The sequence below is a fragment of the Mobula hypostoma genome, chromosome 2 (genome assembly GCF_963921235.1).
Source record: "Mobula hypostoma chromosome 2, sMobHyp1.1, whole genome shotgun sequence".
Lineage (NCBI taxonomy): Eukaryota > Metazoa > Chordata > Chondrichthyes > Myliobatiformes > Myliobatidae > Mobula > Mobula hypostoma.
The window spans coordinates 248452899-248476412 of NC_086098.1; the positions used below are offsets into that span (position 1 = coordinate 248452899).

General features: G+C 46.1%; 1 long non-coding RNA gene across 1 annotated transcript; it reads right to left on the reverse strand.

The window, feature by feature from the left end:
- Positions 1 to 3856: 3856 nt before the first annotated feature.
- Positions 3857 to 9426, reverse strand: LOC134337617 (uncharacterized). The gene is made up of 3 exons (XR_010016032.1): positions 9044 to 9426; positions 8619 to 8748; positions 3857 to 4498 (listed from the first exon to the last, which is right to left on the reverse strand). It is a non-coding gene; the product is annotated as an uncharacterized LOC134337617 (long non-coding RNA).
- Positions 9427 to 23514: the final 14088 nt, after the last annotated feature.

The following is a 23514-nucleotide window of genomic DNA, read 5'->3' on the forward strand; positions in this document are numbered from 1 at the left end:
CTGCTCTTCTACTATTCCTTCCAAAGTGGATCATCTTGCATTTATTAAAGGTTGCATTCCATCTGCCAGACCTCGGCCCACTCACTTAACCTATCTATATCCCTCTGCAGACTCTCCACATCCTCCGTACAATTTGCTTTTCCACTCAGCACTCTAAGTAGCAGTTCATTGGGAATTCTAATATCCACCCCTGCACAGAACACAAGTGTTATTTATGGATATCCTCTTTGGATTGCACCAAACTTTAAACCAATATAGCAGCAGAAATATAACCAGGGCATTACACCGAATCCAGAATAGCTGATCCCCTAGTGGGCTCAACCACAAGCTGCTCCAAAAAAACTAACCTGATTGGCATTCAAGAAACTCCCTCTCTTGGCATTCAGGACCAACCTGACTTTCCCAATCTACCTGCATATTGAAATGCCCATGAATATCATAATATTGCCCTATTGACACACATTTGCTATATCCCATTATAACTTGTAGACAACATCTTTACCAATGTTTGATGAGGACTCATTTCTTTAATCAGAGGATGGCAAATCTGTGGAATTTATTGCTGTTCATTGCCACAGACACTGTGGAGACAAAGTCATTGGGTATATTTAAAACGGAGGTTGATGGGTTCTTGATTAGTTGGGGTATCAAAGGTTACAGGGAGAATGGGGTTGAGAGGGATAGTAAATCAGCCAAGATGGGCTCGATGGGCTGAATGGCCTAATTCTGCTCTTTGGTATTAAGATGACGGAAGTTATTGGTAGATGTTATCGGTATTATTTTAGTAAGACATTTGACGAGGTCATGTGGGGTGGGCTGGTCCTAAAGGTTAGAAAACATGGGGCCCAAGGGGAGCTGGTTCGTTAAATGCCAAATCAACTTAGTGATAATGTGGTTGCTGATTAACCGAGCTCTGACCATGTACACTTTTTCCCACTCGCACCTATAGTGTGTGCTTTGTGTCCTTATCTTCCCTTGGTCACTGAACTCTCTATCAAGCTTCAGTAGATGTTTTGTATGATGGTCTGGTAGGACAATGAAACGCACAGAAACACAGAGGGCAGTGGACTCACCTCAATACATCTCCGGCACAACCCTCCCTGCCATCGGTCGTATCTACAGCAGACGCTGCCTCATGAAGACAACGTCCGTCATCAAAGATCCCCACCATCCGGGCCAGGCCCCATCAGGCAGGAGGTACAGAAGCCTGAAGTCCCACACCACCAGGTTCAGGAACAGCGACTTCCCTTCAACTGTTCGGTTCTTGAACCGACCGTCACAACTCCAATCACCACCTCAGCAACAGAACGCTACAGACCACCTCAGTATATGATCACAATGCACTTCCCACCCCAGCACAGCACACCCTCTGTCACCACTACTTTATCATTTCCTGTCAGTCACCTTATGTATATGTATAACTCTATGTACGTAAGTTATCTTACATATTTATACTTACTGTGGTGTTTCATTATTGTGTTCTGTGTCTTGTGTTTTTATGTGCTGTCGTGGATCTGTGGTAACGATGAGCAACGGAATCAATCCCGGACGAGCCCCCACAATGAAACCCCCTGATTTCCTTGGCTGCGTAAGTCTACGGAAGACAACCCCCAGCCCCGCCAAACTCATGAGGTTGAGGCGTGACCCTACCTCAAACCCGGTTTGTGTGGGTGCTGTGTAATTTGCTACCCTGTTACAAATTAGTGCCATGAAGAAACAGACGGTACACCATATATGATTAAAAGATTATATTTATCAATCTTAATTTGACTAAAGGGTTAGCAAAGAAAACACCAAAAAAAAAGAGAAAAAGGCCCATTTTAATGAAACTGTCAAATGTGCACGAGTTGGAGTTCAAAGTTTCTCCATAGACACCGATCCTCAATCGATCTCGCCCCTGGCTTCATCGAATCACGGTCCCGCTTCGGGTCAAATCCAATGACTTCTTCTCTCCTGTGTCTTCCCTTTTCATCTCCTCTCGAACAAAAGCCCCAAGCCCAACCTTAGTGACCTTCCCCAGAGAAACCTGCCCTCGGTTCTACTATCCTAATTGGATGGCACACATTTTCCCTCATCCCTTACCTTCAACAACCCAAACAGGCTGAAAGCAGAACCGACTGCTCTTACAGAACTGCCAAAATGAAATACATAGAGTATAACAGTAAGATATGAACCAGGGCATTACACTGTGTTCTCCTTTACACTTGCTGTGCTCTGGAAATGACAATTTTGAATCTTTTTTTTGTTCTGATTATGTCTCTGATGCTGTGTGCCTGAGATGCAGCTGCAGGTAATTTCTTCATTACACCTGGACACACATGCACTTGTGTAGGTGACAATAATAACAATAACTTATTTAATAATAAGTTATATTTAACAATAATAATCACTCTATTGCCTTAACAGTGACAGAGTTTCTCTCCTAACCGACCACCCCATGAACCTCAGCATCCAACACATTATCTTCCACAACTTCAAAGGGATCTCACCACCAGACACATCTTTACCTCCCCTCTCTGCTTTCCACAGGGATCACTCCCTCTGCGATCCCCTTCTCCATTTGTCCCTCCCCACTAATCTCCCTCCCAGCACTTATCCCTCCGAGCGGCCATTCACCTCCACTCAGGTGAGGCAACACTTCACCTGTGAATCTGCTGGGGTTGTCTATTGTGTCCGGTGCTCCCGATGCGGCCTCCTCTACGTTGGGGGACTGCTTTGTCGAGCACCTCCGCTGCATCCGCCAGAAGCACAACTTCCTGCTGGCCAACTGTTTGAATTCCTGTTCCCATTCTGACATGTCAGTCCACGGCCTCCTTTTGTGCTAAAATGAGGCCACCCGCAGAATGGAGAAGCAACACCTCATATTCCATCTGGGTAGCTTCCGACTTGATTTCTCCTTCCGGTAATTTTTCACTCCACCTTCTCTGTTATACGATTCCCCAGTCTGGCCTCTTACCTCCTCTCCTCGGTCTATCACCTCCCCCGGGCACCCCTCCTTCATCCCCCCCCCCCATGGTCCACTCTCCTCTCCGATCCGATTTCTTCCTCTCCAGCCCTTTACCTTTCCCACCCACCTTCCAACTGGCCGGCCTCCCTCCCTCCACCTTTTTATTCTGTTGTCTCACCCCTTTCTTTCCAGTCTTGATGAAGAGTCTCGGCCTGAAAAGGCGACTGTTCTCTTTTCCATAGATGCTGCCCGACCTGCTGAGTCCCTCCAGCATTTTATGTGTGCGTTGCTCTGGATTTCCGGCATCTGCGGAACTTCTTGTGTTTATAACTTACTCAGGGAGCAGTTTTCATACAAACAACATGGTTCAAAGCGCTTTACACGAAAAAAAAATATAGATACAGTATAAATAAACATGAAAAAAAGACAAAAAGATGCTAGTTAGGGTTAAAGACAGTAAATAGGTTTTGAGCTGCCATTTAAAAGTGCCAGCTCAGTCTGTATCCCTTCTAGTTTTAGACATTGAATTGCACCGGGGTGCAATGGAGTTCTGTGCTGGCGCGAAGCTCACCGGTTATGCAGCGATGAAACTGGTGCAGAAACTGCAGTGCAGCCTGAAGAAATGGGAACAGGAGCGTTCGAGGAGCGGTAAAGGTACGAGTGCGGGAACGTGGTAACACCGCAGGGGAGGGAGTGCACTCACTCTACCCATGTCCGTCTTGACTTTATACACCTCTACAACGTCACCCCACCTCCCCACCCCAGTCTCCTACACTCAAATGAATAAAGGTCCAGCCTATCCACCCTCTCTGTATATAGATTATGAGGACACGTAGTCCCCTTTTATTGTCATTTAGTAATATATGCATTAAGAAATGATACATTATTCCTCTGGTGTGATATCACAAAACACAGGACAAACCAAGACTGAAAAAACTGACAAAACCACATAATTATAACAAATAGTTACAAACAGTGTAACAATACCATAACTTGATGAAGAAGTCCGTGAGCACAGTAAAGTTCAAAGTCTCTCAAATGTCCCACATCTCACGCAGACGGAGAGAAGGAAGAAAAACTCTCCCTGCCATGCTGACCACAGTCCGACTCTGAGTCATCCGAGAACTTCGAGCTCTGATCAGCTCTCCGACACTGAGTACTGAGCGCCATCTCTATCCGAACGATTCGACCTCCTTCTCGGTTGCCAAAAGCAGGCAAGGCCGGGGATTTTGAGGCCTTCCCTCCGAAAGATTCCGAACCACACAGTAACGACAGCAGCGAACGAGCGTTTCAGAAATTTTTTGCAGATGTTCCTCTGTGCTTTCACGTCCATTCTCCATCAAATCAGAATTGTCCACGGCCCCTATTTAACAGATACGATATCATTTTTCACCGGAGGGCTGCGCACACGCGGTGCGCTGCTCTCTCTCCTCCTGCCAGACTCAACTCCTCACGACATCCTTGTCAGTCTGTATCAAAACATATAAACTGCTGAAGGAGCTCAGCAAGTCAGGCAGCTTCTGTGGAGTTCCGGGTCCTCATCTGCGAGACCTGTGGTCAATACCGAAGATCAAAGCCCAAAGGTCAATCGTAAGTCAAAGCCAAACTGCGAGTCCACTGGGGAAGTCTAAGGCCCAATATTTGTGAGTCCGCTGGAGGCTGGAGACGGCCTGTTCTGAGCTTAGAGAACAGGCGTGGGTGGGAGGGAGGTAAGGGGCTTGTTTTGCTGTTGTTTGCGTTGTTCTGTATGACAGGACTGGAAGGTGACAACATTTGCAGGCTGCCCAGGTTGTGTTGGTTGTTGATACAAACAACATATTTCACTGTTTGTATCGATGTACATGTGATAAATAAATTAATCTGAAGTGGACAGTCTTTTTGTCACTTTAAGCAAGGCGCGCACGGATCACCTGGTGGTGTGATGACGTATGCCACTTACGTAGTTTTATAGCTAACCCGCAATGAATTATGTAAATAGCACAGAATGCTTAATCAAACAATATATTTACATTATTACTGAAATATTTAACGTTTCCCTGCTTAGCGGTAAACCCGAACTCAATATCTCAACTTATACAATGTACGGACATCCTCAGTATAGTAATTTTTAAGTTGTTTACTTCAAGCCTAAAGATTTAATCATCATGGAGGATTTCTTTGGCAGGTGAGACTTGTGACTGTGCAGTGATCTCGGGTGCCGGTACGAGGACAGGCTGTTACATCTGAAGCAGACACAAGTGAAACTCCTTCCCCTCAGGTAGTCCTCAGAGACATGGAGCGGCTCTATGGCCTCGTCCATTGGAGGACCCCTCTCCTGCACCCTGATTCACCTACCAGCAGGAACACCTCCCCTCCACCACCCCCCACCACTTTCTGTTGAAGGCTAGATCTGTGGCAACTAAGTCTGGCAACCCAGGTCTGTACAGGAAAACCATGGTGGGCTATTTCAAGAGCCAGGAAACAATTCTGGAAGCGGTTGGAGGTAACATCGAACGTGCGTCATCTCTGGCTGGGTTTGCAGGCCATTGCTTCCTACAAAGCAGAACCCAACATCGTGAATGGCAGCGACGTTTCGCTACCAGACGAGCTCAATGCCTTTTATACTCGCTTTGAACGGCAGAATAAAACCACAGTTACAAGGATCCCTGCAGCACCCGCCACCCCGCGATCTCTGTCTCGGAGGCCGATGTCAAGCCGTCTTTTAAGAGGGGGAGCCCTCGTGAGGCGGCAGGTCTCGATCGAGTACCTGGCAAGGCACCGAAAACCTGTGCCAACTAACTGGCGGGAGTAATCAAAACATCTTCAATCTCTCATTGCTACAGGCAGAAGTTCCCACCTGCAACAATTACACCAGTGCCCACGAAGAGCTGTGTGAGCTGCCTAATGATTATCGTCCGGTAGCGCTCACATCTACAGCCTACAGCAGATGCAATCTCAATGGCTCTCCACGCAGAGCTGGATCACCTGGACAATGCAAATACCTACAGTATGTTAGGATGCTGTTTACAATAGCGTGCAAAAGTTTGGGCACCCTTGGTCAAAATTTCTGTTACTGTGACTAGCTAAGCGAGTAAACGATGAACTGATTTCCAAAAGGCATAATTTTTAAGCAAGATTACTTTTTTATTTCCATCTTTTACATTTTCAAAATAACAAAAAAGGAAAAGGGCCCGAAGCAAAAGTTTGGGCACCCTGCATGGTCAGTACTTAGTAACACCCCCTTTGGCAAGTATCACAGCTTGTAAACGCTTTCTGTAGCCAGCTAAGAGTCTTTCAATTCTTGTTTGGGGGATTTTCTCCCATTCTTCCTTGCAAAAGGCTTCTAGTTCTGTGAGATTCTTGGGCCGTTTTGCATGCACTGCTCTTTTGAGGTCTATCCACAGATTCTCGATGATGTTTAGGTCGGGGGACTGTGAAGGCCATGGCAAAACCTTCAGCTTGCACCTCTTGAGGTAGTCCATTGTGGATTTTGAGGTGTGTTTAGGATCATTATCCTGTTGTAGAAGCCATCCTCTTTTCATCTTCAGCTTATTTACAGACGGCGTGATGTTTGCTTCCAGAATTTGCTGGTACTTAATTGAATTCATTCTTCCCTCTACCAGTGAAATGTTCCCCGTGCCACTGGCTGCAATACAAGCCCAAAGCATGACCGATCCAACTCCGTGCTTAACAGTTGGAGAGGTGTTCTTTTCATGAAATTCTGCACCCTTTTTTCTCCAAACATACCTTTGCTCATTGCGGCCAAAAAGTTTTATTTTAACTTCATCAGTCCACAGGACTTATTTCCAAAATGCATCAGGCTTGTTTAGATGTTCCTTTGTAAACTTCTGACGCTGAATTTTGTGGTGAGGACGCAGGAAAGGTTTTCTTCTGATGACTCTTCCATGAAGGTCATATTTGTGCAGGTATCGCTGCAGAATAGAACAGTGCACCACCACTCCAGAGTCTGCTAAATCTTCCTGAAGGTCTTTTGTAGTCAAACGGGGGTTTTGATTTGCCTTTCTAGCAATCCTACGAGCAGTTCTCTCGGAAAGTTTTCTTGGTCTTCCAGACCTCAACTTGACTTCCATTGTTCCTGCTGACTGCCATTTCTTAATTACATTACGAACTGAGGAAACAGCTACCTGAAAACGCTTTGCTATCTTCTTATAGCCTTCTCCTGCTTTACGGGCATCATTTATTTTAATTTTCAGAGTGCTAGGCAGCTGCTTAGAGGAGTCCGTGGCTGCTGATTGTTGGGACAAGGTTTGAGGAGTCAGGGTATTTATAAAGCTTTGAAATTTGCATCACCTGGCCTTTCCTAACGATGACTGTGAACAAGCCATAGCCCTAACAAGCTAATTGAGGTCTGAGACCTTGGTAAAAGTGATCTTTGAGCTCAAATCTCTTGGGGTGCCCAAATTTTTGCTTGGTGCTCCTTTCCTTTTTTTTCACTCTAAAATTGTACCAAACAAAAATAATACACTAATCTTGCTTAAAATGTTGAAAAGAATGTTTCACCTTTAATTTTATGACTTTTGGAGATCAGTTCATCTTGTACTCACTTAACTATTCACAGTAACAGAAATTTTGACCAGAGAGGCCCAAACTTTTGCATGTCACTGTATGTACTATAGCTCAGCATTTAACACAATCATTCCTACAGTCCTGATCAAAAAGCTATTGAACCTGGGCCTCTGTAAATGGATCCCCGACTTCCTAACTGAAAGACCACAACCTGTGCAGGTAGGAAATAACATCTCAGCCTCGCTGACAATCAACACGGTGCGTCATAGGAGTGTGTGTTTAGCCCTCTGTTCTACCCTCTTTACACCCATAACTGTGTGGCCAGGCATAGCTCAAACAGCATCTATAAATTTGCCGGTGATGTTGGCAGAATTTCAGATGGTGATGGACGGGCGCACAGGAGCGAGATGTACCAGCTCATTGAGTGGCCTTGCTGGAAGAACCTTGCACTCAACCTCAGTAAGACCAAAGAGCCGACTGTGGATTTCAGAACAGGTAAGATGAGGAACACGCTCCAGTCCTCATCGGGGGATCTGAAGTGGAGAGAGTGAGCAATTTGAAATTCCTGGGTGTCAAACCAGGACACAACACATTGATGTAGCTGTAAAGAAGGCACGACAGCAGCTATATTTCATTAGGAGTTCGAGGGAATTTGGTTTGTCAAGTAAAACACTCAAAGACCTCTACAAATGTACCATAGAGAGCATGCTGGCTGGCTGCATCACTATCTGATGGGGTGGGGGGTGGCTACTGCACAAGATCGAAGTAAGTTGCAGAAACTTGTAAAATTACGGGTACCAAGACATCTTGAAGGAGTGATTCATTCGGAAGGTGGTGGCCATCGCTAAGGATCCTCACCATCTACACCATGCCTTGTTCTCATCAGGAAGGAGCAAAGGCCCAAAGCACACCCTCAGCGATTCAGGAACAGCTTTCTCCCCTCTGCCGTCCGATTTCTAAATGGACATTGACCGATGAGCGCTTTCTCGCTACTTTTTTATCTTTGATTTTTTCGCACTACTTATTCCAACTTAAGTATTTAATATATATATATGCTGTAATTCAGTTTTATATTTATTTATTTATCATGTATTTCATTGTACTGCTACTGTAAAGTTAACACAGTTCACGATGTGTGCTGGTGATATTCAATATCAAACCTGACCTGATTCTTTCCTGCCCGCTGCAATGTCAGCCACCATTCCAGGAGCGGAGCCCTTTCCAAAGCGCTCGGAACCCTGGGTAAGAATACCACCATTACCATCGATTCTCGCTGCGGCATTTGATCCTCTTCACTATAAAAATAGAAAGGTAATCGATACAACAGGAATTCTGCAGATGCTGGAAATTCAAGCAACATACATCAAAGTTGCTGGTGAACGCAGCAGGCCAGGCAGCATCCACAGGAAGAGGCGCAGTCGACGCTTCAGGCCGAGACCCTTCGTCAGGACGGTCTCGGCCTGAAGCGTCGACTGCGCCTCTTCCTGTGGATGCTGCCTGGCCTGCTGCGTTCACCAGCAACTTTGATGTATGTTGCTTGAAGGTAATCGATACTGTACTTTAATTAGTTTTGTATGTAAACGAACTCACAGGACCTGTTGACTATTTTCCAGCCTATCTTAATTTCAGCAAGCTGTTGTCTGTATTATCTTCTCTCCTCGACGCTGCCCTGGAATGAGCAACGCTAGCTGTCAGCAATGATTGATGGGCGATGTGGGCGGGAGGGGGAATCCAGTCCGGCTCTGAGTGGAAGGCTCTGCTCGCATTCATTGCTCTTTCCGGATGATTGCAGACAGTTTGGGCGGGTAGTCCACGCACTCCCTCGGGAACTCGAACCCTGAATGGTTTTTCTGAAAAAGCTTCACATCGTGGGGCGTATCCCATCTTGCCAGCATTGAATGACTGCGCTGAACTGTTTCATGTTTCAGGATCTAGTGCTTTCCCGGCGTTCATAACGAATAAACTCCTCTCGGGCTTCCTGCCGGCATCGATTATAACCGGCGGTTCGATGACAAAATCTGCCACCCTGCCCGAGAAGAGTTCATTCGTTCCATGTTCTGATTGGTCTGTCCGGCTCCGGATGATTGGCCGAAGATGTAGGCGGGTCGTAGAACGGCTCGCCCATTGGTTGCATGTGGTAGCGTTGAGTCTTAATTGATGGGGCCGGCTGTCAGTCAGGGGACTTCCGGCGGGGCTTTGCTCAACAACAACGGAGGGAAGAAGCGGCGGCGAATGTTCCCGAGGGCGCGCGGACGTTGACGGGAGTGCGCATGGGATCGCGGGCCCGCGCACGGGGGAGACCTGAGGTCTCCGTGCCGGCTCGGATTCAGGCCCAATCCCCGGCCTTCCCTGGTTTTTGGCCCCGAAGACCTGAGTCACCGGGGCTGTGTAAATCAGAATTAGGCCATTTCAGCGTGGCCGGTCTATTTCCCTCCCAGCCCCATTCTCCCCGTAACATTTCACACCCTGACCGATCAAAACCTCTTACCTCCGCCTTAAATGCAGCCGGTGTCCTGGCCTTCACAGATCCACCACCCTCATCTCTGTTGTAAATAGACGTCTCTCTATTCTGAGGCTGTGCCCTCTGGTCCTAGACTCCCCCGCCATAGGAAACATCCTCTCCACATTCAGCCTGTCCAGGCCTTTCAACATTCGATGGTTCACCCCTTATCCTCCTAAATTCCAGCGAGTAAAGGCCCGGAGCCTTCAATCGCTTCTCATAGAGTAAGCCTTTCATTCCCTGAATCATTCTTGTGAACCTCCTCTGTACCCTCTCCAATGTCAGCACATCCTTTCTTAAATAAGGGGCCCAAACCTGTTCACAATACTCGAAATGAGGCCTCATCAGTACTTTATAAAGCCTCAACATTATATGTTTGCTCTTATAATCTAGTCCTCAAAATGACTGCTAACATTGCACTTGCCTTCCTCACCATTAATTCAGCCCGCAAATCAACCTTAGTGGATCCTGCACAAGGACCCCAAGATCCCTTTGCACCTCAGATTTTTGAATTTTCTCCCTGTTTAGAAAATAATCTGCTTTTATTCCTTCTACCAAAGTGCATGACCATACACCTCCTGACATCTACCACCTCCTTGCCCCATCTCCTAATCTGTCCCTCTGCAGCCTCTCTACTTCCTCAACACTGCCTGCCCTCGTATCGCCTGCAAACTTGGCCACAAAGTTATCAATTTCGTCATCCAAACCATTGACATACAATGTAAAAAGAAGCATTCCCAACACAGACCCCTGTGGAACACCACCACTCGCTGACAGCCAATCTAAAAAGCCTCCTCTATTCCCACTCTCTGCCTCCTGCCAATCAGCCAGTGCTCTATCCATGCCAGAATCTTTCCTGTAATACCTTGGGCTCTTGTCTTCATTAGCAGCCTCGTGTGCAGCATCTTGTCGAAGGCCTTCTAAAAATCCAAGTATACAACAGCCACTGACTCTCCTTTGTCCATCCTGCTTGTTATTTCCCCAAAGAATTCCGACAGATTTGTGAGGCAAGAAAACCATGCTGATTTTGGCCAATTTTACCACGTGCCTCTGAGCCAGAGACCACATCCTTAACAATCGACTCCATCACCTTCCCAAGCACTGAGGTCAGACTAACTGGCCCATAATTTCCTTTCTCCTGCCTTCCTCTCTTCTTGAAGAGTGGAGTGACATTTACAATGGCCCATAACTCTGGAACCATTCCAGAATATGTCAATTCTTGAAAGATCATTGCTGACGGTTCCACAATCTCTTTCAGAACCCCAGAATCATCAGGTCCTGGTGATTTATCTGCCTTAAGACCTTTCAGTTTCCCAAGCACCATCTCCCCAGTAATAGCAACTGCACTCACTTCTGCACCTTGACACTCCCGAACGTCTGGCGTACTATTCTACTGATGCAAAATGCTTATTCAGTTCGTCCATCATTTCCTTCTCCCCCATTACTGCAGTATCTACTCTCACTTTTTTACTCTTTATATATCTGAAAAGAAAATTTTTTGTTTTTTTTATATTATTGGCTAGCTTACCTTCATATTTCACCACTTCCCTCCCCCTATGGTTTTTTTTAAATTGCCTTCTGTCAGTTTTTAAAATTTCCCAATCCTTTAACTCTCCCACTCATTTTTGCTCGCCCTTTTCCCTTTTAACACTGCAGCCCATCCCACTGACTGTAATTTTGCCCTATTATGTGCCTGTCCTTCATGATCGTCTCACTATACAGTACCTCTGCTTGTAAACCAGCATCCCTATCCTCAGCCCTATCACTCCAGTTCCCAAACCCCTGCAGAATTAGTATAAACACTCCCCAACAGCTCTAACAAACCTGCCGCAAAGATATTGGCCCACCTCGGTTTCAGGTGTAGCCCATCCCTTTTGTACAGGTTGTACTGTTCCCCAGAAGAGATCCCGATGGTCCATAAATCTGAAAGCTTGCCTCCTACATCAGTTCCTCACCTGCCAAATGGTCCTGTTCTTGCCTTCACTGGGGCGTGGCACAGGCAGTGATCCCTGGAGTGCCTGGCTCTCGAAATCCTCTCTTTAGGATCTCTTCTCTTTTCCTTCCTATGTTATTGCTCAGCCTGTAGAATGTCACAGACACAATCCGAGATGTCCTGGACCCTGGCACCTGGGAGGCAACATACCGCCTGGGTGTCTCTTCGCATCCACAGACTCTCCTATCTACTCCTCTAACTACGGAATCTCCTATCAGCACTGCGTTTCTCCTCTGCCCCCTTCCCTTCAGATATCTGGTTGCTGCAGCTCCTCCAGGTCGGTCCCACCCCCACCCCCCAACTGTATCCCTGAGGCTCAGCCACACACGAGGCTGCTGAACAAGTTCGGAGCCCATGGTATTACAGGAAAGGTACTCACACGGACAGGACAGTGGCTGATCGGCAGGAGGCGAAAACTGGGGGGGAATAAAGCGAGCCTTTTCTGGTTGGCTGCTTGCAACTAGTGGCGTTCCACAGCAGTTGTGTTGGGACCATTTTATGTCAATGATTTCGATGACAGAATTTATGGATTTGTGGCCATGTTTGCAGATGATATGAAGAAAGGTGCAAAGGCAGGTAATGTCGAGGAAGGTGAGAGGCGAGAGAGGGATTTAGACAGAATAGGAGATGAATACAGTGTCAGGAAATGTATGGTTGTGCACTTTGGTAGAACAAATAAAGTGCAGACTATTTTCTAAATGGGGAGAAAACTCAAACATCTGAGGTACAAAGGGATTTGGGAGTCCTCGTGCAGGGTTTCCAAAAAGTTAATTTGGAGGTTGAGTCGGTAGTGAGGAAGGTAAATGTGATGTTAGGATTCATTTCAAGAAGACTAGAATATAAAACATAGAAATCTACAGCATATTACAGGCCCTTCGGCCCACAATGTTGGCTGACCCTATAACCTAAACTAGACACTGCCTAGAATTTCTCTACTGCATAGCCCTCTATTTTTCTAAACTCCAAGTACCTATGTGAGAGGCTCTTAAAAGACCCTATTGTATCCGCCTCCACACACCCACCACTCTCTGTGTGAAAATCTTACCTCTGACAGGTTTAAGGTTTAAAGCACTCTAAATCTATGCCCCCTCATGTTAACCATTTCAGCCCTGGGAAAAAGCCTCTGACTATCTCTTTTGGCGCAGGCGTGACCTGTACAAAAAGGACGGGTTACACTTGAATCCTAGGGGGACCAATATCCTGGCAGGGAGATTAGCGAGGGCTACTGAGGTGACTTTAAACTAGAATGGTTGGGGGGTGGGAATCAAATTAAAGAGGCTAGGCGAGAGGAGGTTAGTTCACAACAGGGGGATGGGAACCAGTGCAGAGAGACAGAGGGGTGTAAAGTGAGCATAGAAGCAAAAAGTACAAAGGAGAAAAGTAAAAGTGGCAGGCCGACAAATCCAGGGCAAGCATTAAAAAGGGCCACTTTTCAACATAATTGTATAAGGGCTAAGAGAGTTGTAAAAGAGCGCCTGAAGGCTTTGTGTGTCAATGCAAGGAGCATTCGTAATAAGGTGGATGAATTGAAAGTGCAGTTTGTTATTAATGAATATGATATAGTTGGGATCACAGAGACATGGCTCCAGGGTGACCAAGGATGGGAGCTCAACCTTCAGGGATATTCAATATTCAGGAGGGATAGACATGAAAGAAAAGGAGGTGGGGTGGCGTTGCTGGTTAAAAAAGAGATTAACGCAATAGAAAGGAAGGACATAAGCCGGGAAGATGTGGAATCGATATGGGTAGAGCTGCGTAACACTAAGGGGCAGAAAACGCTGGTGGGAGTTGTGTACAGGCCACCTAACAGTAGTAGTGAGGTCGGAGATGGTATTAAACAGGAAATTAGAAATGTGTGCAATAAAGGAACAGCAGTTATAATGGGTGACTTCAATCTACATGTAGATTGGGTGAACCAAATTGGTAAAGGTGCTGAGGAAGAGGATTTCTTGGAATGTATGTGAGATGGTTTTTTGAACCAACATGTCGAGGAACCAACTAGAGAGCAGGCTATTCTAGACTGGGTTTTGAGCAATGAGGAAGGGTTAATTAGCAATCTTGTCGTGAGAGGCCCCTTGGGTAAGAGTGACCATAATATGGTGGAATTCTTCATTAAGATGGAGAGTGACATAGTTAATTCAGAAACAAAGGTTCTGAACTTAAAGAGGGGTAACTTTGAAGGTATGAGACGTGAATTAGCTAAGATAGACTGGCAAATGACACTTAAAGGATTGACGGTGGATATGCAATGGCAAGCATTTAAAGGTTGTATGGATGAACTACTACAATTGTTCATCCCAGTTTGGCAAAAGAATAAATCAAGGAAGGTAGTGCACCCGTGGCTGACAAGAGAAATTAGGGATAGTATCAATTCCAAAGAAGAAGCATACAAATTAGCCAGAGAAAGTGGCTCACCTGAGGACTGGGAGAAATTTAGAGTTCAGCAGAGGAGGGCAAAGGGCTTAATTAGGAAGGGGAAAAAAGATTATGAGAGAAAACTGGCAGGGAACATAAAAACTGACTGTAAAAGCTTTTATAGATATGTAAAAAGGAAAAGACTGGTAAAGACAAATGTAGGTCCCCTACAGACAGAAACAGGTGAATTGATTATGGGGAGCAAGGACATGGCAGACCAATTGAATAATTACTTTGGTTCTGTCTTCACTAAGGAGGACATAAATAATCTTCCGGAAATAGTAGGGGACAGAGGGTCCAGTGAGATGGAGGAACTGAGCGAAATACATGTTAGTAGGGAAGTGGTGTTGGGTAAATTGAAGGGATTAAAGGCAGATAAATCCCCAGGGCCAGATGGTCTGCATCCCAGAGTGCTTAAGGAAGTAGCCCAAGAAATAGTGGATGCATTAGTGATAATTTTTCAAAACTCGTTAGATTCTGGACTAGTTCCTGAGGATTGGAGGGTGGCTAATGTAACCCAACTTTTTAAAAAAGGAGGGAGAGAGAAACCGGGGAATTATAGACCGGTTAGCCTAACGTTGGTGGTGGGGAAACTGCTGGAGTCAGTTATCAAAGATGTGATAACAGCACATTTGGAAAGCGGTGAAATCATCGGACAAAGTCAGCATGGATTTGTGAAAGGAAAATCATGTCTGACGAATCTCATAGAATTTTTTGAGGATGTAACTAGTAGAGTGGATAGGGGAGAACCAGTGGATATGGTATATTTGGATTTTCAAAAGGTTTTTGACAAGGTCCCACACAGGAGATTAGTATGCAAACTTAAAGCACACGGTATTGGGGGTAAGGTATTGATGTGGATAGAGAATTGGTTAGCAGACAGGAAGCAAAGAGTGGGAATAAACGTGACCTTTTCAGAATGGCAGGCAGTGACTAGTGGGGTACAGCAAGGTTCAGTGCTGGGACCCCAGTTGTTTACAATATATATTAATGACTTGGATGAGGGAATTAAATGCAGCATCTCCAAGTTTGCGGATGACATGAAGCTGGGCGGCAGTGTTAGCTGTGAGGAGGATGCTAAGAGGATGCAGGGTGACTTGGATAGGTTGGGTGAGTGGGCAAATTCATGGCAGATGCAATTTAATGTGGATAAATGTGAAGTTATCCACTTTGGTGGCAAAAATAGGAAAACAGATTATTATCTGAATGGTGGACGATTAGGAAAAGGGGAGGTGCAACGAGACCTGGGTGTCATTATACACCAGTCATTGAAAGTGGGCATGCAGGTACAGCAGGCGGTGAAAAAGGCGAATGGTATGCTGGCATTTATAGCGAGAGGATTCGAGTACAGGAGCAGGGAGGTACTACTGCAGTTGTACAAAGCCTTGGTGAGACCACACCTGGAGTATTGTGTGCAGTTTTGGTCCCCTAATCTGAGGAAAGACATCCTTGCCATAGAGGGAGTACAAAGAAGGTTCACCAGATTGCTTCCTGGGATGGCAGGACTTTCACATGAAGAAAGACTGGATGAACTGGGCTGGTGCTCGTTGGAATTTAGAAGATTGAGGGGGGATCTGATTGAAACGTATAAAATCCTAAAGGGATTGGACAGGCTAGATGCAGGAAGATTGTTCCCGATGTTGGGGAAGTCCAGAACGAGGGGTCACAGTTTGAGGATAAAGGGGAAACCTTTTAGGACCGAGATTAGGAAAAACTTCTTCACACAGAGTGGTGAATCTGTGGAATTCTCTGCCACAGGAAACAGTTGAGGTCAGTTCATTGGCTATATTTAAGAGGGAGTTAGATATGGCCCTTGTGGCTACGGGGATCACGGGGTATGGAGGGAAGGCTGGTGCAGGGTTCTGAGTTGGATGATCAGCCATGATCATAATAAATGGTGGTGCAGGCTTGAAGGGCCGAATGGCCTACTCCTGCACCTATTTTCTATGTTTCTATGTTTCTATGCACATGATTAATGCCTCTCATCATCTTGTACACCTCTATCAGCTCACCTCTCATCCTCAGTTGCTGCAAGGAGAAAAGGCCGAGTTCACTCAACCTATTCTCATAAATTATGCCCTTATAAAAGAAAGGATGTAACGCTGAGAGAAGGGAAGATGGCGACGCGACGCAGCTCACAGCGGCCACTCCCGTGGTGATGTCTGTTATTTGTTAAGTAGGGTGCTGTGCACAATCCTGATTTGATGGAGACGGACGTGAGAGCACGGAGGAACATCTGGTGAAACTTCTGAAATGCCTGTTTCACTGCTGCTGCTACTGTGTGATCCAGAATCTCCGGAGGAGAAGGCCCCGAGTCCTCGGCTTTGCTTGTTGCTCGGCGGCCAGGGCGGGGTCAGAGCACTCGGCAGTGGATGGTGCTCGATGCTCAGTGACGGAGGGCTGGTTGGAGGCTCGAAGTTTTCGGACGGGCTCAGAGTCTGCTGCAGTTGGATGCTTCCAGGATGCTGCATCGGCAAGTTGGCGGCACTTGGAGATTCGTGGCAGGGAGAGTTTCTCCCTTCTGTCGCCTGCGTGAGATGATCAGTCTATCGGGACTTTGAGACTTTTTTTACCATGCCCATGGTCTGCTCCTTATCAAATTATGGTATTGCTTTGCACTGTTGTAACTGTATGTGGTTTTGTAAGTTTTGTCTTGGTTTGTCCTGTGTTTTCTTGTGATATCATTCTGGAGGAACGTTGTATTTTTTAATGCATGCATTTCTAAATGACAATAAACAAGGACTGAGTGTCCTCATAATCTAATCTAATCATAAGGCACTAGCGAGGCCCCACTTGGAGTATTGTTTTGGACTCCTTATCTATGAAAGAATGTGCTAACATTGAAGTGGGGTTCAAAGGCGGCTCATAAAAATGATTCTGGGATTGAAAGGCTTGTCATTAAAGGAGTGTTTGATGGTTTTGGGCCTGTACTCACTGGAATTCAGAAGAACAAGGAGGTTATCTCATTGAAACCTATTGAATATTGAAAGACCTCCTCAACAGAGTGGATGTGGAGAGGATGTTTCCTATGGGAGGGGAGTCTAGGACCTGAGCACACAGTGTCAGAATAGAGGGCTGTCTATTTAGAATGCAGCTGAGGAGAAAGTTCTTTAGCCAGGGGGTGGTGAATCTGTGGAACTTGTTGGAACTGGTGGCTGTGGGGGCCAAGTCACTTAAGACCAAGGTTGATAGGTTCTTGATTAGTCAGGGCATGAAGGGACATGGATCAGCCGTGATGAAGTAATGGAGCAGACTCGATGGACCAAGTGGCCTAATTCTGCTCCTATATTTAATGGTCTCACTTCTTTTGGTAGCTGTGGGAAGATGGCATGGCCACGATGGTCAGTGATCTCTGATGGTAAAACCTCCCCCTCCTTCCCCCAGCTAATCAATAACAGTTGTCCAGAGGTAGTGTGAACACTAGTGAGTGTCACCAATCCAATCACCCACCTGGAACCACACTCCTAAATTCTCCAATGTGCCTTGTACGCAATAGGGTCTAATTGATAGACCTGGGGTTCAATGCCAGCCTCTGACAATGTCTGTCCATGTGCATTTGCACGGCGTGAGATTTCTCCCCACCTCCCCAACCCTAGAGCTCCAGTTCCCTCCCACATCCCAACAACTTGTGGAGTCTGAGTGGGTTGGTTAATTGGCCACTGTTAATTGTCCCCCTGGTGTGTGATCAGGGGTGGAAATCGGGGTGGAAGTCAATGAGAAGATGGGGAGAGTGGAATCTGAATAAATGGGTGGCTGCTAGTAGGCACAGAGTTGATGGGCTGAAGAGTCTCTGTGGTGCAAAATTGATTACTTAATAACTAACTGTTACGTGTGTATGGAAGAGTGGTGTCCATCACCAAGGACCCCCACCACCCAAGACACACCCGCTTCTCACTGTTACCATCAGGGAGGAGGTACAGAAGTCTGAAGGCTCACACTCAGCGATTCAGGAACAGCTTCTTCCCCTCTGCCTTCCGATTCCTAAATGGACATTGAACCCTTGAACACTACCTCACTACATTTTTTAAATTTCTGTTTTTGCGCTACTTTTCTTAATTTAGCTATTTGATATACAAATATACTGGTTAGTCATAGTCATACTTTATTGATCCCGGGGGAAATTGGTTTTCGTTACAGTTGCACCATAAATAATAAATAGTAATAAAACCATAAATAATTAAATAGTAATATGTAAATTATGCCAGGAAATAAGTCCAGGACCAGCCTATTGGCTCAGGGTGTCTGACCCTCTAAGGGAGGAGTTGTAAAGTTTGATGGCCACAGGCAGGAATGACTTCCTATGACGCTCTGTGTTGCATCTCAGTGGAATGAGTCTCTGGCTGAATGTACTCCTGTGCCCAACCAGTACATTATGAGGTGGATGGGAGACATTGCCCAAGATGGCATGCAACTTGGACAGCATCCTCTTTTCAGACACCACCGTCAGAGAGTCCAGTTCCATCCCCACAACATTATTACTTGCTGTAATTCAGTTTTTCTCTACATTTACCATGCATTGCATTGCATCGCTGCTGCAGAGTTAACAAACTTTACAACGTATGCCAGTGAGATGAAACCTGACTCTAATTCCAAACAGGAACAACGGAGCGGAAGGTTTAAACGTTTTTACTGAGTCGTGCGTCCTCTAGTGTTCACTCGGTGGAAGAACAAGCTAGACCAGGACACGGTGGGACTTTGGGCTTTATGTTGTTTTCTCTTTGTGGCTCGTCGTTTTCCTGAAATTGTAATCCTACGTGCTGTTTGTGCAGTGTGCTGTTGTTAATGTGTCTGCACCTGGGCCCGGAGGAACAGTGCTTCGTTTGGCTGCATTTGTGTATGGTTGAATGATAATTAAACCTGAACTTGAAGTTGAAAGTTGGAACTTGCAGTGTGGGAAAGATGACCTGAGCCTGCCAAGAAGAAAAGATGCACACTCAAAAGCCTGCGCAAAGAAGGGAGACAGGAAGGATGTTTCTGGGACTTGAGGACATGAACTCAATGTATAAAAGCCTGCAGACATGGTCAAGAGTTTCAGTTGTTGTTCAGACCAAACATCAGAATGGGGAAGAAATGTGAGCTAACTGACTTCAACAATGGAGTGATTGTTGGTGCCAGACAGGGTTGTTTGAGTATCTCAGAAACTGCTGATCTCCTAGGATTTTCACTCTTAACAGTCTCTAGAGCTTACAGAGAATGGTGCAATAATGAAAGACCATCCAGTGAGCGTCAGTTCTGTGGGTGAAATGCCTTGTTAATGAGAGAGGTCAGAGGAGAATGGCCAGACTGGTTCAAGCTGACAGGGAGGTGACAGTAACTCAGATAACCTTGCGTTACAACAGTGGTGTGCAGAAGGGCATCTCTGAATGCACAACATAATAAGACCGTAAGACACAGGATCAGAATGAACTCATTCAGTCCACTGGGTCTGCCTCGCCGTTTCCCTCTCAACCCCACTCTCCTGCCTTGTCCCCATAACCACTCACGCCCTGACTTATCAATAACCTATCAACCTCCACCTTGGCATCACGCTAGCGTAGTGGTTAGCACAAAGCTTTACAGTACCAGCGACCTGGGTTCAGTTTGTGTCCTGGTCTAGCCGGTTTCCTCCTCCAGTCCAAAAACGTAGGTTAATTGGTCATTGTAAACTGGCCTGTGATTGGGCTTGGATTAAATCAGGGGATTGTGGGTGACACGACTCAAAGGGTTGGAAAGGCCTGTTCTGCACTGTATCTCAATAAATAAATACTCAAGAATCTATTAACATCCGTCGTAAATGTACCCAATGATCTGTCCGACACAACCACCTCTGGCATCAAATTCCACAGATTCACCACCCACTAGCTAAAGAAATTCCACCTCACCTCCCGCTATTCTGAGGCTGTGCCCTCTGGTCTAGACTCCCCCACCACAGGAAACGTCCTCTCCATATCCACTCTCTCTTGGCCTTTCAATGTTAATAGAATTCTTCCGAATTCCAGCAAGTAAAGGCCCAGAGCCACATAACTCTCGTCATATGATAAGCCTTTCATTCCCAGAACCATTCTCATGAACCTCCTCTAATTCCTCTCCATTGCCAGCACATCCTTTCTGAGATAGGGGGCCCAAAGCTGCTCACAATACTCTAAGCAAGGCCTCACCAGTGCCTTATAAAGCCTCAACACTACATCCTTGCTTTTATATTCTAGTCCTCTTGAAATGAATGCTAACATCGCATTTGTTTTCCTTACCACTGACACAACCTGCAAGTTAACCTTTAGGGAATCTGCACAAGGACTCCCAAGTCCCTCTGCACCTCAGACTTCTGAATTTTCTTCCTATTTAGGAAATAATCTACGCCCTCCCGAGACTATGGTCAACACGCTCCTCGAAGACAGCGGCGCGGTTAATGTAGATGAACTGAACACACTGATGAGGGAGAGGGAGAAGTGGAGAGTCCGTCATCGTGCCCGACGCCGGCCCCCTAGGCCTGAGTCGACGTAGTAGTAGCACCGACTCAAAGCGGAGCTCCTCCGCCTCCATTGACCATACCTTCGTAGTCTCTCTATTGCTGCGGTCTTCGGTCTCTGCCGAAACGCTGGCAGTCCAGGTGCAGCCAAGTGACTGGACGTCCCAAAGCGCAGGCGTAAGACGGTACGGTAAGCGTTTTTGATGGTGGTATAACGAGTGTTTTGGCTCCTCTGGTTCCACAGGTGATAGGTTGGTAGTGATTGTTCAGAGACGTTTTCAAACTGGCCTGGCTGAAATCTCCTGCAGTGATCGGGAAGGCATCAGAATGCCTGCTAATCGCAGTGCTCAGCTTCTCCAGTGCCTACCTGACGCTGGCCTGAGGTGGAATGTACACCTCTACCAGGATGATGGTCGAAAACAGACAAAATGGACCAAACTTAACGACCAGATGTTCCGAGTCATGTGAACAGGAGTGAGGCAGACCGTCACATCTGTGCACCACGATCTGTTAATTATGAGGCATACTCCTCCTCTTCTGCCTTTAAAAGACCCACGGGAAATGGTGAAGCCATCAGGCTGCAGCTCTGCATCCGAAATGGTGAGGGCAAGGCTACTGTGGGGTAAAGTACGCAGGAAATGCGGGCAGCTGGGATCCGCTCAGGTGGAAATCTTGGTTGGTCAAAGGAGGCAAAGGCTCTGTTTCCATTCTGTGTGCCTCCGGACACTCACCAGCACCTCCCGGAAATTCCCAGCAGAGTGACACCCCCAGTGACAAGGAATGTCATCGGTGATTAACGGGGTTCTGACAACCCATACTCGGTTGCCAATCACACATTATTTACTTAAAGACAGCAGTCTACCCCTGTCACTGAACTTCTCTGAAGTCACAGCTCAAGGTTGCAGATATTCATTCAATAGGATCCTTTAGAGATACAGACCACACCACACCACGCCACACAATCACAACCATGTGACCAACTAGCCCAGTGAACCTGTACAGCTTTTGGATGTGGGAGTAAAGCTCAGGGAGCAGCATCAAGGATCTCCACATCTGGACCGTGCTCCCTTCTTGATGGTCATCAGAAGGTACAGGAGCCTTAGATCCCACAGCACCAGATTCAGGAGCAGTTACTACTGGTCAATCATCAGCCAGTGAGGATAACTTCATTCATCCCAACACTGAACTGACCCCACAATCTGCAGGCCCACTTTCAAGGGCTTGACAACTCATATCCTTAGACTGATTGATTTAGTATTTCCACAGATTGCCCTCCTTTGCACACTGGTTGTTTGTCACTGGTTTCTCATTGATTCTATTGTATTTCTTTGTTCTACTGTGAACGTCTGCAACAAAATGGATCTCAGGGTAGCCTATTGTTATTAAAGTGCCAGTAACCTGGGTTTAGTTCATACTCTCAGTAGCCACTTTATTAGGCGCAGGATATAAACTGACGACTGACTGTAATTCTGTGTATTTGTGGTCTTCTGCTACTGTAGTCTATCCACTTCACTTGATGTGTTGTGTGTTCAGAGATGCTCTTCTGCACACCACTGTTGTAGAACGTTGTTATTTGAGTTACTGTCAGCTGGAGCCAGTTTGGGCAGTCTTCTCCGACCTCTCTCATAAACAAAGCATTTTGTCCACAGAACTGCCACTCAATGAATTTTTTTTTGTTTTTCACACCATTCTCTGTAAAGAAATTTAGAGACTGTTGTGCATGAAAATTCCAGGAGATCAGCAGGTTCTGAGTCTCAAACCACCCCATCTGGCTCCAACAATTATTCCATGGTCAAAGTCATTTCTCCCCCATTCTGATATTTGGTCTGAACAACAAATGGACCTCTTGACCATGTCTGCATGTTCTTATGCATTGAGTTGCTGCCACATGATTAGCTAATTAGATACTTGCATTAGCAAGCAGGCGTACAAGTATACCGCATTCTCCTGCCTTCTCCCTGTAAATTTAATGCCCTAACTCATCAAGAATCTATCAACCTCCACCTTAAATACACCCAGTAATCTGGCCTCCACAGCCACCTGTGGCAACAAATTCTACAGATCCACCACTCTCTGGCTAAGAAAATTCCTCATCATCTTTTTTAAATGGATGTCCCTCAATTCTGAGGCTGTGCGCTCTGGTCCTAAACTCCCCCACTACAGTATAGGAATCGTCCTCTCCACATCCACTTTATCTCAGCCCTTCACCATTCAGTGAGAATTCCCCCTCCCCATTCTTCTAAATTCTAGTGAGAACAGGCCCAGAGCCATCAAATGCTCCTCATTCAATCCCGGAATCATTCTCGTGAACCTCCTCTGCAGCTTCTCCAGTGTCAGCACATCCTTTCTTAGATAAGGCTCTCAGTACTCCAAGTGAGGCCTCACCAGTGCCTTATAAAGCCTCAACATTACATCCTTGTTTTTTATATTCTCCTCTTAAAACGAATGCAAACATTACATTTTGCCTTCCTCACCACTGACTCAACCTGCAAGTTAACCTTTAGGGAATCCTGCATGAGAACTCCCAAGTCCCTTTGCACCTCAGATTTTTGAATTTTCTTCCTGTTTAGAAAATAGTTTATGCTTTTATTCCTGCTACCAAAGTGCAAGACTATACTGAATACTTCCCAACAGCGTATTCCATCCATCACTTTGTCCAGGCTCCTAATCTGTTTAAGTCCTGCTGTAGGCTCTCCACTTCCTCAACT